This window comes from Astyanax mexicanus, chromosome 8 (assembly GCF_023375975.1).
Source record: "Astyanax mexicanus isolate ESR-SI-001 chromosome 8, AstMex3_surface, whole genome shotgun sequence".
NCBI classification, from domain to species: Eukaryota; Metazoa; Chordata; class Actinopteri; order Characiformes; family Acestrorhamphidae; genus Astyanax; species Astyanax mexicanus.
In genome coordinates this window covers 4,451,601-4,468,117 of record NC_064415.1, presented here as the reverse complement: position 1 = coordinate 4,468,117, position 16,517 = coordinate 4,451,601, and the positions used below count along the sequence as shown (strand labels likewise).

Genomic DNA, 16,517 nt, shown 5'->3' with positions numbered 1-16,517 from the left:
GTTATCTCTCCAGACCGCAATCACCTGAGTATTGATTTCACCTGTTCACCTCACTATATATACATTTATTCTTACTTCACTCACTCCCTGCTAAGTATTAGATTTGGTTCTGTCCATCTATACAAAGTGCTTGCCTGTTTTGACTACAATTTTGGATTCCTCTTATTTAACAAAGACCTTTTATGGTATCTGTGCTTGTCTCATCCATGCCTTGCCTTGACATTCCTAGAATAAAATTCACAGTCTTCCAGCAACTGTGCTATTTTGGAGTCTCAAATTATGTTTGACATTCTGGCCTTGGTGTTTAATATATTATTTGGAATGTATGAAAAAACAATGGGAAATACTAACTATTAGAATAGCCACTGCTAGTAAAAACTAATTAATACAGATATATATTGAATTTAATTGAATATACTTTTCAATTTAGCTAGTTAATCAGACTAAATAAAACTATTTTAAAAGCCATGTCATCTTGGATCGACCCCAAATAGCTTACCATGTTTCAATAGCTCCTCCCACCTTTAAGATGCAGCATTTTGCAGCAGTTATAAAGGAAAAGGGTTAAAGGGTCCCAGATTTAGAACCGATAAGTCTTTGAGACGGCTGCGCTATAGCTATAAGAGGACTGTGGGCATTTTCCCAACAGATGAAGTGATGGTTACATTTTCATTCTGGCTGGGGTTCCCCTGTAACACCAGACTGAAGCCTGAGACCCGGCACTCCATTACATCAGCTCTATAAAAAGCCCCCGCCTGTACCAGCCTGCCCCTCGCTGCCCACCGCTTCAGACCCGAGACCTGTAACCTGAGAGATCTCAGGGGCTGAATTAAGCTCATACTGAGAACAAGCATAATATTATGACTATATTATACTATCCATATTCTATTGACAGATCATATAGGACACTTTGTAGTTCTATAATAATTACATACTGTAGTTCTGTATCTGTTTCTCTGCATTTTATTATTTATCATTATCCTTTTTTCACCCTGTTCTTCAATACTCAGAACCCACAGGATAGAAAACCACCACAGAGCAGCTATGATTATAATTTGGTTGGTGGGTCATTAATATTCTTAGCACTGCAGTGATTAGCAGTGATTAGCATGGTGGTGGTGTATGAGGTGTTAGTGTGTGTTGAGGTGGTGGTACAGTGAGTGGATCAGATATAGCACTGATTAGCATGGTGGTGGTGTATGAGGTGTTAGTGTGTGTTGAGGTGGTGGTACAGTGAGTGGATCAGATACAGCACTGATTAGCATGGTGGTGGTGTATGAGGTGTTAGTGTGTGTTGAGCTGGTGGTACAGTGAGTGGATCAGATACAGCACTGATTAGCAGTGATTAGCATGGTGGTGGTGTATGAGGTGTTAGTGTGTGTTGAGCTGGTGGTACAGTGAGTGGATCAGATACAGCAGTGATTAGCAGTGATTAGCATGGTGGTGGTGTATGAGGTGTTAGTGAGTGTTGAGCTGGTGGTACAGTGAGTGGATCAGATACAGCAGTGATTAGCAGTGATTAGCATGGTGGTGGTGTATGAGGTGTTAGTGAGTGTTGAGCTGGTGGTACAGTGAGTGGATCAGATACAGCAGTGATTAGCATGGTGGTGGTGTATGAGGTGTTAGTGTGTGTTGAGCTGCTGGTACAGTGAATAGATCACATACAGCAGTGCTGCTGGAGTTTTTAAACACCTCACTGTCACTGCTGCACTAAGAAATGTCCACCAAGAACGTCCTTTGGCCACTAATAAAATACAATATGATGACCAACACAACTTTATCCACAAAGTGGAGCAGCTATAGGTAGGAGCAGAGTTGCCAGGTTTGCGGTTTTCCCCTCAAATTGGGCTTGTTTGAAAATCCAGTCGCGGGTGAAAATGTAGGGGAGGTGCAGAGCGTTTCTTACTATTATGTTACTATTAAATGTTCTTGACAAGGATAAATAAACTAATAAAACCCTTATGTTACAATATTATTAACAATATGATTAATATGATACAATATGATTAATGACTAAGATAAATAGCAATACTTATAATACATCTATTATAAACAAAATATGAATACTTCAGCCTCCTTTGTCTGCAGTTGCTTATAAAAAAAATCCTCAGAAATACGAGTCGATCAGGAAAGGCTCTGAAGTCTACGTCAACCAGTGAGTTTATGGCCTCGCCCACCTCGGCTCAGGACCGCCCACAGACAGAGCTAAAGCCGAGCTGCAGCACAGCCGACACTATCAGCTAAAGAGCTTACAGCTCTGTTTACAGAGCTAGTTAGCGTTGACTGTCTTGTGTAAGTAACCATAGGTTTAAATAGGATCTCCGGTTGATTCTGCCTTTTACAGAGACCTTAAATATACACTAGGGAAGCATGGTTAGACAAGATAGCACAAATCTACAGAACACCGGTCAAAGCGGACGCTGTTCGTGTCGGGTTTTATGTTGTAGAGCAAACTCTGGGGCTTCGATGTGGTGAAACTCCTCAAGCACCGAATCACCAAGTTTGAGGTAAGAGCTTAGTAGCTTTAGTTTAGCTGAAAGAAAAGTTATCAATGCACTGATAACGTTCCTTCTAGACCGAGCGGCCAAGCGATGCTTTGAGTATTAGAGCTGTAAAATTGACTGTGGGGGGGAAGGAAGGTAGCGTTCTCTGCTGCAGTGCTGTTAACCAATCAGAGATGATATATTTGCATGTATGAATATTCATGAGCAAGAGCAGAAATTCTGTCTTTCTTTAGAGATCACTAATTTAGTGAACTAAAGCAGGGCTAAACAGAAACACCTGAGCGCTTTTTTCACAAAAAAACTCACATGGCATTCATTCATACTAGAGACACAACTAGACATTTTAAAATTAATTTAAAAATGATGGAATGAGATCTTTAAAGAACAGGGTAAAAGAAGGATAACAATAAGTCTGTAACTATTATACAACTAAAACTAAGTGCTCTATATAATCATTATATAATGGGTATATAATCTAAGAGATGGTCATAATGTTATGCTTGATCATTGCACACAGCATACAATAGCATTTCCTTTACTTCCTGCAAAACAAGTCCTATTCATAACCTTCAATAACAGGATGTGAATCGGGTTTAATCAGACTCAGATTGGAGTGGAGAGGAGTATCCTCAGAGGTGTGCTGGACGTCTAATCTATTCATTTATTTCTACACTGACGTAAGAGGGTTTAAATGGTTTTAATCACTGTGTGATTATAACATGGGGACGTCTCTCTTTCTCAGAACTATTAAAACTGTTAATCTGTAAGTGCTGTGGTCGCTGTTTTGCTCTCACAGCTCATACATTTGTGCTTAATGAATATTCACTTTTGTTCAGACAGACCTGGATATTACAGGATTGTAACAATACAGTGGATTTAAGCCCTATTCAGATGGGATTTTTTTTTTTTTTTTTTTTTAACCTTTATTTTTTACCAGGTAAAATGTTTGAGAACCAGTTCTCATTTACAAACATGACCTGGCCCTATAGAAATAGGTACCACATAAACATAGATAAACACAAAACTAAAAACATGTCAACAATAAAAGACACAAAGAACAAGGACTTGTAAAGACTAACAGGAACAGTCATCAACTATGATATGCTCAATTTTTTGCTTGAAAGTGGTAAATTTAGTTAAAATTTCAAATTTCAATGTGCATTGTAAGGCATTCCAGTCATTTGCTGCTGCAAAACGAAAGGAGTTACGACCAAAAATAGTACGGGTTTTTGGAATGGTGAGCTTAATGCAATTACTTGACCTAGTATGATACGTATTACGGGCTATGTCAAGTAGAGAGGAGAGATAATGTGGTGTCTTTCCCAATATTGCTTTATAGATTAAATTAAACCAGTGATGGAGCCGCCGAGTATGAAGGGAAGGCCAGCCGACCAGTTTATAGAGGTCACAGTGATGAGTGTGGAAAGGAGCGTTAGTGGCAAAGCGGATTGCTGAGTGATGAAGAGTGTCCAATTTCCTAAGAGCAGTGCCTGATGCCATTTTATAAATGACGTCACCATAGTCCAAAATTGGGAGTATTGTCATCTTGACAAGAGTGTATTTAGCAGCATGAGTGAAAGAGGCTTTATTACGAAAAAGAAAGGCAAGTCTAGATCTAAATTTCATCTGCAAGTTGATATGATATTGATATGTGTGGTGAAAGACAATGAAGAATCCAGCCAGATGCCTAGGTATTTATAAACATTAACATATTCCAAAGCTGTGCCATTGGCACAGGATTAGTTTTATATGAGAAGATGGGAGCGGCTACTCGATTTACGCACTTCCCATTAATTGCAAAAAAACAAGTGATATAACCAGTTTTACAATCTACTAATTTTGATTTTAAAAAACACAGCTATATGTTTATAACAGGTGAACGATATAATACCCTGAATTATCACTACTTTTTAAATGTTTTTAAAACAATTAGCAAAAGAAAAATTACACTGTTCTCATTTCCTATTATATATCTACTAGAGACTAGAGTTTATATCTGTCCAGTATCATTTATTTTACTTTAATCCTGGATATATGGAGATATATTGGAGTGCATTTTTATTAGTATCATGACATTCTGGATCATTAACCTCTGTTACAAATCCGATAAAAGTCTTGTATTTTTTTATATCTCAGTTATTAGGGGTGTGCCATATTATATTGTATGCAATAATAAAATGTAATTTTCATTTTGTTGCAGTAGTGCATTCATTAATTATTTTTTTAACTGTTGAAATATCGTGATATTATTTTAGGGCCATATCGCCCACCCCTGCGACTGCTGACTTCTGTCTAGGTTGTATTCAGTCAGTGGAGAACCTGTTTTCTGTTTGCCAAGATAGCAATAAACCAGAAATTTACCTGAACACACCTCGTTCCCAGACCACCACGTCCATCAGCATATATACAGCTCTGAACAAAAATAAGCGACTACTTAAAAATGCTGATTTTCTTTGATTTTACCAAATTAAAAACCTCTGGAATAAAATCAAGAGGAAGATGGATGATCACAAACCATCAAACCACCAAACTGAACTGCTTGAATTTTTGCACCAGGAGTAAAGCAGCATAAAGTTATCCAAAAGCAGTGTGTAAGACTGGTGGAGGAGAACATGATGCCAAGATGCATGAAAACTGTGATTAAAAACCAGGGTTATTCCACCAAATATTGATTATTTCTGAACTCTTAAAACTTTATGAATATGAACTTGTTTTCTTTGCATTATTTGAGGTCTGAAAGCTCTGCATCTTTTTTTTATTTCAGACATTTCTCATTTTCTGCAAATAAATGCTCTAATAATATTTTTTTTTGGAATTTGGGAGTAAAAAAACATATACCTATTAATAATAAAATCAGAGAAACTGATTCAGAAACTTTTTCCTGTATATTCACACGTACTGTTGCTATTTAAATGACACAGGAGTTAGGTGTGAAAATAGACTGTTGGCGGGGTGTAAGATAGCAATGAGCCTCACCTTGACGCACCGTGCACATGGTGAAAGATATAATGTACATAATGTCACAGTAAGTCTGGTTGTGACATTTTATAGATCTGGTCTAATAGCTTTTTATCAGTCTTAGATAATATATAATAAAGCATCTCTTCTTTTACTGAAAGAATCAACTATTTTTTTTAAGAGTGGCTGAAAAACGCTGTGGTAGAACTACACTGTGGCAGACATGTCAAAATAATTTAAAATCTATGACTTTCCTCGTAATATTTGGGGTATTTAAACAATCATTTCCACAACACATCTGAAAATCTTTTAGTAGAAATTGAATAATTCATATAAAATCACAGATTGCTTCCAAAATCAGCAGTGAAAATTGCAATTTCTAAGACCTGATAAAGCACCTTAAATCTGCAGGATTCAATCAGAATAAAACAGAATTTGTAGACGAGTGTAGATGTGATACACAGCTCTGTATTACATAAAGCCCTGGCCCTGATTACCCAAGACTAGTCTGTCTTAAAAACTGTCCGGGCGGTAGCATAGACACTAGCTGATCCAGGATCAGCAGTGCTGATGCTCTCCCTGCTCTTATTCCCTCTAAAGCACCTCTAAACGCTGAGAGCCGGAGCAGGAGCAGACGCTGGAGCAGCTGTGCTGCAGGTTAATGGACACTGTGGGCTTGTTTGTGTTTGTGTTCATGTTTCTGCTGGAGTGAAGTTTATTAGGCATGCGGCTGCTTTTCCTCAGCAGTCTTGTGAAACAGCTTTCACAATCTGGAGCAGGGAAAAGATAGAAAGATGATAGAAAAGATTATAAAACAAATGTCTAGGAAATGACTGTGAGGTTATGATTTTCACAGATTTAATGTATAAAAAAATTAAAAGTAAGACTATAAAATATCATACTTAGATTTCTAAAAAAACTACTAAAACTAAAAGTTGTAAAAAAGTGCTGCCCTGTAGATAAGCTCTCAGAGGCTACCTTAGGGTAGTATACCTCTTGGTGAGAGATTGTTAACTGCAACATATATCATACATTTACATTTATGACATATTTAAATACAGTTTGCCTAGTCTACAGGCATTATTGGACTGAGAGAAGTAACAGAAGCAACCGCTCTTTTCACTCCTGTTGAGCTCGGGTGCGATCAGGAGCAGAAAGACTACAACCCCCAGAATGCAATGGACTACAAATGTGGTAACATCACGTATGAAGAGCTGCAACGCCGTGATGCATCACCCGAGTGGTGATACGGATCATCTGTGCTTCAGTGTATTAAAGAACTCTTTTCTTTGTTGTTTCGTGGTGTATTTCTGTGCTTTCTGTGCATAATTTATGATACATAATATATTATAATTACTTAAAACAAACATTTAAATATTTGAACTAAGATTTATACTGTAAGCAGACCTTTTACACTGTCTCAACACATGGATGGCATGTAATACATTATTTTTAGTTTACTAGTATAAAGAATGTATTACATGCCATCCATGTGTTGAGACAGTGTAATATGTGTGTTTTAACTAAAAATATTAAAATTTTAGGAATTATAATATATCATGAATAATAAATTATTTGAGTAATATTGTATACATTAAGTGATTGTAATTAGGTAATTTTGTATGCATAAATGAAGTAAAGTTTACTAAAAGAAAGGATTGACTAAAGCTCAGTTCACTTATTTACTCTAACTGTAACATTAAGTCTTGAAACCAAGTTACTTAAATTTATCTGAAATTAAATTTACTTAAAAAAAGCAAATGCAGAAAGTTGCGAAACGTTTTAAAGTAAATTTTACTCCTCATTTGTTCAGTGTAAGTAGTGTTTGTTATTACATTTGACTAGTTTCTTTAACCCTCGTGTGGTGTTCATATTTTTGTTACTCGTTTACTTTGTTACTTGTATTTAATTCAGCAAAATTAAGCAATTCTACATTAAAATGCTTTACACATGCTTGCTTCACCTAAACTGCAAGCAATATAAACAGCTTACATGGTTAATATTTGCCCTTTACCTTTCTTATGTTACATTTCTTTCAAAAAGTGCTACTCTTTTTTTATTAGTTTTTTAATAAAATGTAAAAGAAAATGAATTAAACTCAAGATATGAGTAGAAAATTTGTTTAGTTTCAAATTTACAAATGAAGCAATGTTTATTAGCCCTTGGCCAAACATACTGTATGTAATATAAATGTGTGTGTGTGTGTGTGGGGGGGGGGGGGGGGGGTTTGTACAGTGTGTGTTTATCCACACTGTACCAATGAAAGAGTTTTTCCCAATCAGATACAGCTGAACAGACTTATCATCTATCCCCTTTTATTTCTGCCCACAGCACCACAGTATAAAGAGCTAATAGTGCAAAACTGCAGATTATCAACCAGCAGAAACAATTAAGAGCTTCCCTGAAGAACTGATCGCCCTGTAGTAAATGTGTGTGTGTGTGTGTGTAGGTTTTAGTGTGTGTGTGTGTTTACAGTGATATAAAAGTGAAATACGGTGTAGATGGTTAGCATGGTGCTGTGTGTGTGTGTGTGTGTGTGTGTGTGTGTGTGTGGAGGGGGGATCTATAGGGTGATCTGCAGTGTTTAAGTGGTGAACTGTCAGAACGGCTCTGAGCAATAACTGTAAATCTGCAGCATCACACCAAACTCAGCGATTTCACACACACACACACACACACTGTTTATCTGCAGAGTCAGGTAGAAATAAACAAGCATAAATGTTGAATTTAGTGTGAATAATAGCTTCACACACACACACACACACACTACCACACAATAACCTTATATATTATGTAATTATCACCTTATTTTTACAGCTTTTGCTCTTCAGCATTTGCTGAATATGTGCAATTCCTCAGCACTTTCAGATGTTTAGTATTTTAGATGTACAGTACTGTGCAAAAGTTTTAGGCACCTGTACAAATGTCCGTAAAGAAAAAGCTTCTTATCTGTGAAGTAAGTGTACAATAAAATGTACAATAAATACAAACAGCAATTTTACAAAAAGCAGAAATAGCTTTTACAGCCCTGTTTTCTTTCCTTAAAACAACATCTCCTAATCTCTCCTCCTAATCTGAGTTTAATAAAGTTATTTCTTTCTAGTTCTCATCATATTAATCAACACCTGGTTTGGTAAGTTGCTGGTAAATTTGGTAAATCAGGTGAGCTGCTGACGGAACTGAACATAATAATAAACACATGCTGACTGAGGAGCATCCAGGAGAAATCTGGAATCTCTACACTTAAACATACTTATAGTTAAAAATGAGAATTTCTTGTTACGTTTTACTGTATGTATGTTTATTTGCATCTGTTTAAATCATATGTGGCACTTTTTTTCAGGTAAAAACACTCATATTGGTGAGATAACTGGATTAGTGTAATTTGTTTTGGTGCCTAAAACAGTATAAAGTACAGGCCAAAAGTTTGGACACACCTTCTCTTTTTAAATGTGTTTTCTTTATTTTCATGACTATTTAAATCGTAGATTCTCACTGAAGCATCAAAACTATGAATGAACACATGTGGAGTTTTACGTACTTAACAAAAATGAGCTGAACCTCCACAGTCACCGGACCTGAACCCAATCCAGATTTAGGGTTTGGGGTGAGCTGGAGCACAGAGTGAAGAAGGCAAAGGAGAAACAAGTGCTAATAAACACCTCTGGGAACTCCTTCCTTCCTTCAAGACTGTTGGAAAACTTTTCGTTTCAGGTGGCCACCTCTTGAAGTTGAAGCTCATTGAGAGAATGATGCCAAGAGTGTGCAAAGCAGTAATCAGAGCAAAGAGGGGCTATTTTGAAGAAACTAGAATATAAATTATTTTTTTGTTAAGTACATAAAACTCCACATGTGTTCATTCATAGTTTTGATGCTTCAGTGAGAATCTACAATGTAAATAGTCATGAAAATAAAGAAAACACATTGAAAAAGAGAAGGTGAGTCCAAACTTTTGGACTGTACTGTACTTTATTTACTTAGTTTTGCACTCTTATCATATATATTTATTTATTTATGTGCAAATTTCATGTAACCTCAGATAAGCTCAAGGACAGTAGAGTGTAGAGAGATCAATGGAATGGGTTTCCATAGGCAAGAAGCTCCATCCAAGCTTTACATCATCAAGCAAACTGCAAAGCATTGAATTTAGTGCTGTAAAGCAAAATGCCATTGGACTGTAGAGCAGTGGAGACACATTGTGACCAATCACGAATCATGTTTCTCCATCTGGAAATCCAATGCATGAGTCTGGGTTTGATGCTGTCTGCATTGTGCTAAGGGTAACGTTGGTAGAGGGGAGATTATTATAGTGTGAGGTTGTATTTCAAGAGTTAAGTTTACTAAAAGAAAGGATTGATTCAGTAAAAATAAATGAAGTAAAGTTTACTAAAAGAAAGGATTGATTCAGTAAAAATAAATGAAGTAAAGTTTACTAAAAGAAAGGATTGATTCAGTAAAAATAAATGAAGTAAAGTTTACTAAAAGAAAGGATTGATTCAGTAAAAATAAATGAAGTAAAGTTTACTAAAAGAAAGGATTGATTCAGTAAAAATAAATGAAGTAAAGTTTACTAAAAGAAAGGATTGATTCAGTAAAAATAAATGAAGTAAAGTTTACTAAAAGAAAGGATTGATTCAGGAAAAATAAATGAAGTAAAGTTTACTAAAAGAAAGGATTGATTCAGTAAAAATTAATAAAGTAAAGTTTACTAAAAGAAAGGATTGATTCAGTAAAAATAAATTAAGTAAAGTTTACTAAAAGAAAGGATTGATTCAGCAAAAATAAATGAAGTAAAGTTTACTAAAAGAAAGGATTGATTCAGTAAAAATAAATGAAGTAAAGTTACTAAAAGAAAGGATTGATTCAGTAAAATAAATGAAGTAAAGTTTACTAAAAGAAAGGATTGATTCAGTAAAAATAAATGAAGTAAAGTTTACTAAAAGAAAGGATTGATTCAGTAAAAATAAATGAAGTAAAGTTTAATAAAAGAAAGGATTGATTCAGTAAAAATAAATGAAGTAAAGTTTACTAAAAGAAAGGATTGATTCAGTAAAAAATAAATTAAGTAAAGTTTACTAAAAGAAAGGATTGATTCAGTAAAGATAAATGAAGTAAAGTTTACTAAAAGAAAGGATTGATTCAGTAAAAATAAATGAAGTAAAGTTTACTAAAAGAAAGGATTGATTCAGTAAAATAAATGAAGTAAAGTTTACTAAAAGAAAGGATTGATTCAGTAAAAATAAATGAAGTAAAGTTTACTAAAAGAAAGGATTGATTCAGTAAAGATAAATGAAGTAAAGTTTACTAAAAGAAAGGATTGATTCAGTAAAAATAAATGAAGTAAAGTTTACTAAAAGAAAGGATTGATTCAGTAAAATAAATGAAGTAAAGTTTACTAAAAGAAAGGATTGATTCAGTAAAAATAAATGAAGTAAAGTTTACTAAAAGAAAGGATTGATTCAGTAAAGATAAATGAAGTAAAGTTTACTAAAAGAAAGGATTGATTCAGTAAAAATAAATGAAGTAAAGTTTACTAAAAGAAAGGATTGATTCAGTAAAAATACTTAATTCCAGTGAAAGGAACACTTAATTCTTTAGCAGATCATGAGATTTGGAGTTTGTAAGAACAGTTTTTTGGATGAACCTTTTCTATTCCAACATGATTAAGGACCTTGCAGACATGTATGAGCTTTGAGTTTGGTGTGGAAGAACTTGAATGACCTGCACAGAGTCCTGACATCAATCTGTTAGAACACTTTCAGTTGAATCAAAGCTTTGGGAATAGGGATAGTGTCGGACCTCATCAATATGCTTCTGGAAGAAATGTCCAAAAAAATCCCATAAACACACTGCTAAACATTGCGGCAATCCTTCCCAGAAGAGTTAAAGCTGTTATAGCTGTAAAGGGTAGACTGACATCACATTAAACCCTAAGGATTGAGCATGGGATGTCACTCAAGTTCATATTGTTGCTGTCCACTGAAAAACAAGTATTTTCAAAACAGCAAATTTACAGGAGAAAGGAAAAACTTCAAAGCTTTCAATGGTCAAGTCAATGTAAAAAGAGTTTATTTCAGGTCATTTTGGAGAAGTTCTATTGGTCTGTTCATCAAAAAATTTTAATACAGTGTAAGATAATACAGTTTGTCTGTTCAAATTATGTAGGAAACTAAAAATCGACTAAAATGGAGATACTTGTTCTTCATTGGACAGCGACGATATGCATGAGAAATAATGTGTTCTTAATCTTTTTTTGCAGGCTGAAAAATGTCGTAAACATGAAGCTGAGAGTTTATCAGACAGTATCTGTTTGCTAAATAAAGGTTTGGATGTGTTTGTGGTGTATGGGAGGTGTCCTTAGAGGAAAAAGTGAAATTTCCTTGCTTTGTTACGGTTTCCTCTCACTCGACACATCCCTACAAGAGGTGGAAGCTGAGGTTTATGTCAGGGACCTCAAAGTTCACCAAACTAAACATCCTCAAAGGAATAGTGCAGCAAGACGACCCAAAAACACCTCACAGAACCAGAACCATTTGCAGAAGAATGGGTGTTATTAGGCTGTTAGACATGATGTTGAGAGGTGGCTGTTGCATTGTGATGCTCATTGCTATCTTACAACCCCACCAACAGTCTATTTTCACACCTTCCACCTTTCTGGCGTATTGCTATCTTGGCAGCAGAAAACAGAAAACAGGTGCGCCACTGACTGAATACAACCTAGACAGGCCTCAACAGTCAGACGTTCATTGCAATCTTGGCAACACAAGTGCGACACGCCGCAGTCCACAAACTCAACTTTTACATCAACAATGAACAGAATACAACAAATTAAATAACATCGCTGTTCCCGTAAATGAGCTACTTGTGCACCTTCACAGCGTGAACAAGCAGGTCAGTTTCCTTTGCTGAGAAAAGCAGAAGCTCTTCTGTTGTTAAAATAGCAATCTGCCAAAGTCAGAGTGCACCTGGCTCTTAAAGGAAATGTCAAGAGACACACTGACTGGTTTATTTCACGTTACACCCAAAAATAACCTACCCCATGAATAATTAAGATAATCAGTTCATGCTATGTATTTTCCCATGATTATGATAGCAAAGACACATTTACACGTCCTAAATAAAGCTACATAGTGGGTGGTTAATGGCTCGCCTATAGATCACTAAAATAGGGCTCAGAGTGTTAAGTAATTAAAATTATAACATTTGTCATTCATAGGAGTTTGATGTCAACCCAACACGTTTTGGATTTCCAACCAAAATTCAGCCAAAAATCTTATTTTCTACTAAAAATTTAACATCTGTCTGACATTAATTTTTAAGAGCCCGGACCCAGTTATAGAGATTTATTCCTAACAATTTAGTTTATTAGCTCATTAGTGTATTTCCTATTGTGATAACATAGTCACATGACTTGTGTACTAGGAATGGGGTCTGAACTGGTAATATATTTATTCTTTAACCTTTTATTAAAGTGTATTAAGTGTTAAATGGTTGGAAAATACCAGTAAAAAATAAATAACACACCTTTAAAAGGATGTGTTTTTATCTCAAGCACTACCGACATTCTGTAAAGAAGGTCAGATCACCACACATTAACACACTGATCATATAGTTATAGTTCTATAATTACAGACTGTAGTTCTGTATCTTTTTCACCCTGTTCTTCAATCCTTTTTTCAATACTTTTATTTTTATTGTTGTTCTTTTATGTTTTTAATTTGACTTCCCTTTGATTTAATCATGTTTGAATTAGTCATGCTTTATTCTTATTTTATTTTTTATTTCCATTTTTATTGTTGTTCTTTTACATGTTTTTTTTTATTTACTTATTTTTGTGTTTTCTAATTTGTAAAGCACTTTAATTGAAACTTTGTTTAGAAACAAAGAAGGTGGTCATAATGTTATGCTTAATCATTGTAATTCAGCTACCCAGTTTAAATAACAAGCAAATGTAACTTCTGCAAAATCTACAGAATAAAGATTTACTGTTTATGCATTAATTAATGTATTAATTATGCTAAACGATATGTGTACAGGTTAATTGACTAGTTACTGTATATCTCTATACTGCTGCAGGTTAATTAGTGTCGCAGTCTGAATCTCCAGCTCAGCTTTAAACCCAGTCTGAAGCACACACTGGAGACCAATTCAGCCAGTCAACACTGCAGTATCATTAGAACATCCCCTACAGCCTCCACTGGGAGCACTTACGCACACACACACACACACACACACACACACACACACACACACACACACACACACACACACACACACACACACACACACACACACACACCGCTAGCATGCTCTCTCAGCTCAGGCTGAACCCTGATACACTGCAGTACAGTACAGTCCATCTCTCCGTCTACACTATTAGTCCTTTCTTACACCCTGCACAAGGTGCGTCACGATGTTCATTGCTATCTTACACCCTACCTACAATCTATTTTCACTCCTTCCACCTGGCTTGTTTAAAAAGCAACAGAGCTTCTAAATAAATCTACACTGATGGGCGTGGTAGTCTTTTCTGGAATTTTCTGGAATATTGCTACCTCTTGGCAATGGAAAACACAGATGCTCCACTGACTGATTTAAACCCTGACAACAGTCAGACGTTTATTGCTATCTTGGCAACGTGGGAGCATTCCTAACATGCATACACACACATTAACTGACAGCAGTGCACAACCTCAACTTTTACATCAACAATTAACAGAATACTAAATAAAATAACGTTGCTGTTCTCGTTAATGAGCTGCTGGAGCTCCTTCACAACGTGAAGTTATGTTAGAGTTGTTGACGTATCTCTTCTTAAGGTCTATTATTTACATTCTTCAGCTGTTTTTTTTCTGATAATAAAAAATTGATAATTTTGTGGGTCAAAGTAAAGTCTTAATTTAATTTTTTCAATTTTGCAATGATATGTATTTTTGGTCATACCCCCCAGCACTAGTATAAAATCCCCAGTATTGAGCTGTGGAGCTGTGGAACTGTGTTCTCTGGAATGATGAAACTCCATTCAATACTTTTGGATGGATTGAGTAGGGGAGTTGGGGATGAGGTGGGGTGATGATCATCCAACATCATCTTATCTCTAATGCAAATCAAATAATTGCAGCAATGCTCTAAAAATCTAGTAGAACATCTTCTCTGGATATTAGAAACAGATTTTCCAACAAAAGCAGGATGAACTATTTTAAATACCCTTGATTTCAAAAGAAAAAAGGACCAGGTATTCAGGGGTCCCAGTACTTTTGCATGTTTTGATGTCCTCAGGTAGCTTCTCACTATACAGTCTCTTGAGGCTCTCTCTCTCTCACACACACACACACACACCCTGACACCACATCAGAGGAGAGAAGGAAAAACCCTCATTATCACTCCCCACCTGCTGAGTCTAGTCACCTCACCTCCACCTATAACACCACATGGGATTTCACAACAACTAGAGGAAACTGAAGCAACAAACACCAAAGACCAAACATCAAGAGCCAAGATCACTGGTCTGCTGTCATGCATCACACATTCAGAAGGTCTGGTATCATGGTGTGATGTATGTACAATTTAAAACATGCCAGATCACCTTTTCTCATCATTACAGGCATTTCAACAGCGCAGAGTTACGTTACAGCGTTACAGCGAGGTCCTGCAACCAGTGGCTCTACCTTTTCTAAACTCACACTATTTCAGCACTATTCCAACAGGACAATGCTCGTCCACATACTGCATTGCTGTCACAGCTTAGCCCATGTCTGCATTGTGTTTCTCCCTCATTTGGTCTCTTGTGCTCCTGCCCCTCTGTTTACCTGTCATGTTTCCCAGCCATGTGCTTCTGTTGTGTTTTGGTCCTGTCTCCGCCCTAGCCCCACCCTGTCATCAGTGATTTGTAACCCCGCCCCCTCTTGATTGATCCTCAGGTGTTTCCAGTTTCCTGTTCCCTCCATGTGTATATAAGCCCCTTTGTTTCAAGCCTTCTTTGTCGAGTCTTTTGTTGGTTTGTTTGCTGTCCGTGTTCAGGTTTGTTTCATGTCTCTTGATGTTTGTTAGCTTCCTGTTTTCAAGTTTAGTGTTCTGTAGTTTTGTATTCAGTGTAACTTTGGTTTATTTTGTTTGTTTGTTTGCTAATTTGTTTTAGTTTGTTAATTTAAATAAATATAATTATTCTGCACTTACGTCCATCCCCTCACTTCTGTAACAATTGCTGCATTCTGATTGTGAAAATGTGTGGGACGCTCTATCAACACTACAAACTAGTGCTGTGTGATATGACGATAAATATTGTGGGGACGATAAAAAAGTGCTACTTACCTTCTATCGTCTCTATCATTTCCACAGTAATTTCATCAATTATTCATGCAAATATATAAAGTAGGCGACGATGAAATTTATTGGCGTGGTCACTTTGCATAAACTCGGTTTATATAAGTGATAACAAAGTAATCTTCACAAAAAAAGCTTAAAAATGTGGTTTTGCGACATGATGCTGCTTTTTTTATTTGACAGACACTTTAAAAACTGTTAATTGAGTTTATTTTGATAACTCAATTTAAATACCTGTATAATTAAAAAAAAGAAATTAGCTACTGCATCTACTTCATCTGTTTTCATTTGATATATATATATATTGCTGCACTAAAAGGTAGTAATTCTCATTTGTGAAAGTTTGGTTTAATGTCACTTTGAAATAAAGTTGAAAAAAAGTAAGCAATGATATTATTTTGTCATATTTTTCGAAGAACAACTGAAACATACTCAAATGTGGTATATCATGATATATATATATATCGTTATTGTGATATTAAAAAAATCCATATCGTGATATATGATTTTTCCATATTGTCCAGCACTACTCCCAACATCCCTATTGCACATCTACAGGAACTGTGTGAGAATATTGGAGCTGATGTATCTGATGGATTATCACAGGACTTCATTAGGAACCTCTACAACTCTATTAGTCTAAATGTTAAATCATTTATTGTTCCTGGTAATCATTATCTTTGATGATAAGTGTAATACCACAAAAACCACAGGATCAGAATCATGGCTGAG

General features: G+C 35.7%; 1 protein-coding gene and 1 long non-coding RNA gene across 5 annotated transcripts in view; both read right to left on the bottom strand.

The window, feature by feature from the left end:
- Positions 1 to 16,517, bottom strand: part of LOC125803769 (uncharacterized) — a 152,393-nt gene that overhangs the window by 46,415 nt on the left and 89,461 nt on the right. The gene's annotated exons all lie outside the window — the stretch shown is intronic.
- The window catches only part of esyt2b (extended synaptotagmin-like protein 2b), a 95,495-nt gene that overhangs the window by 46,415 nt on the left and 32,563 nt on the right, over positions 1 to 16,517 (bottom strand). The window lies entirely within an intron of this gene.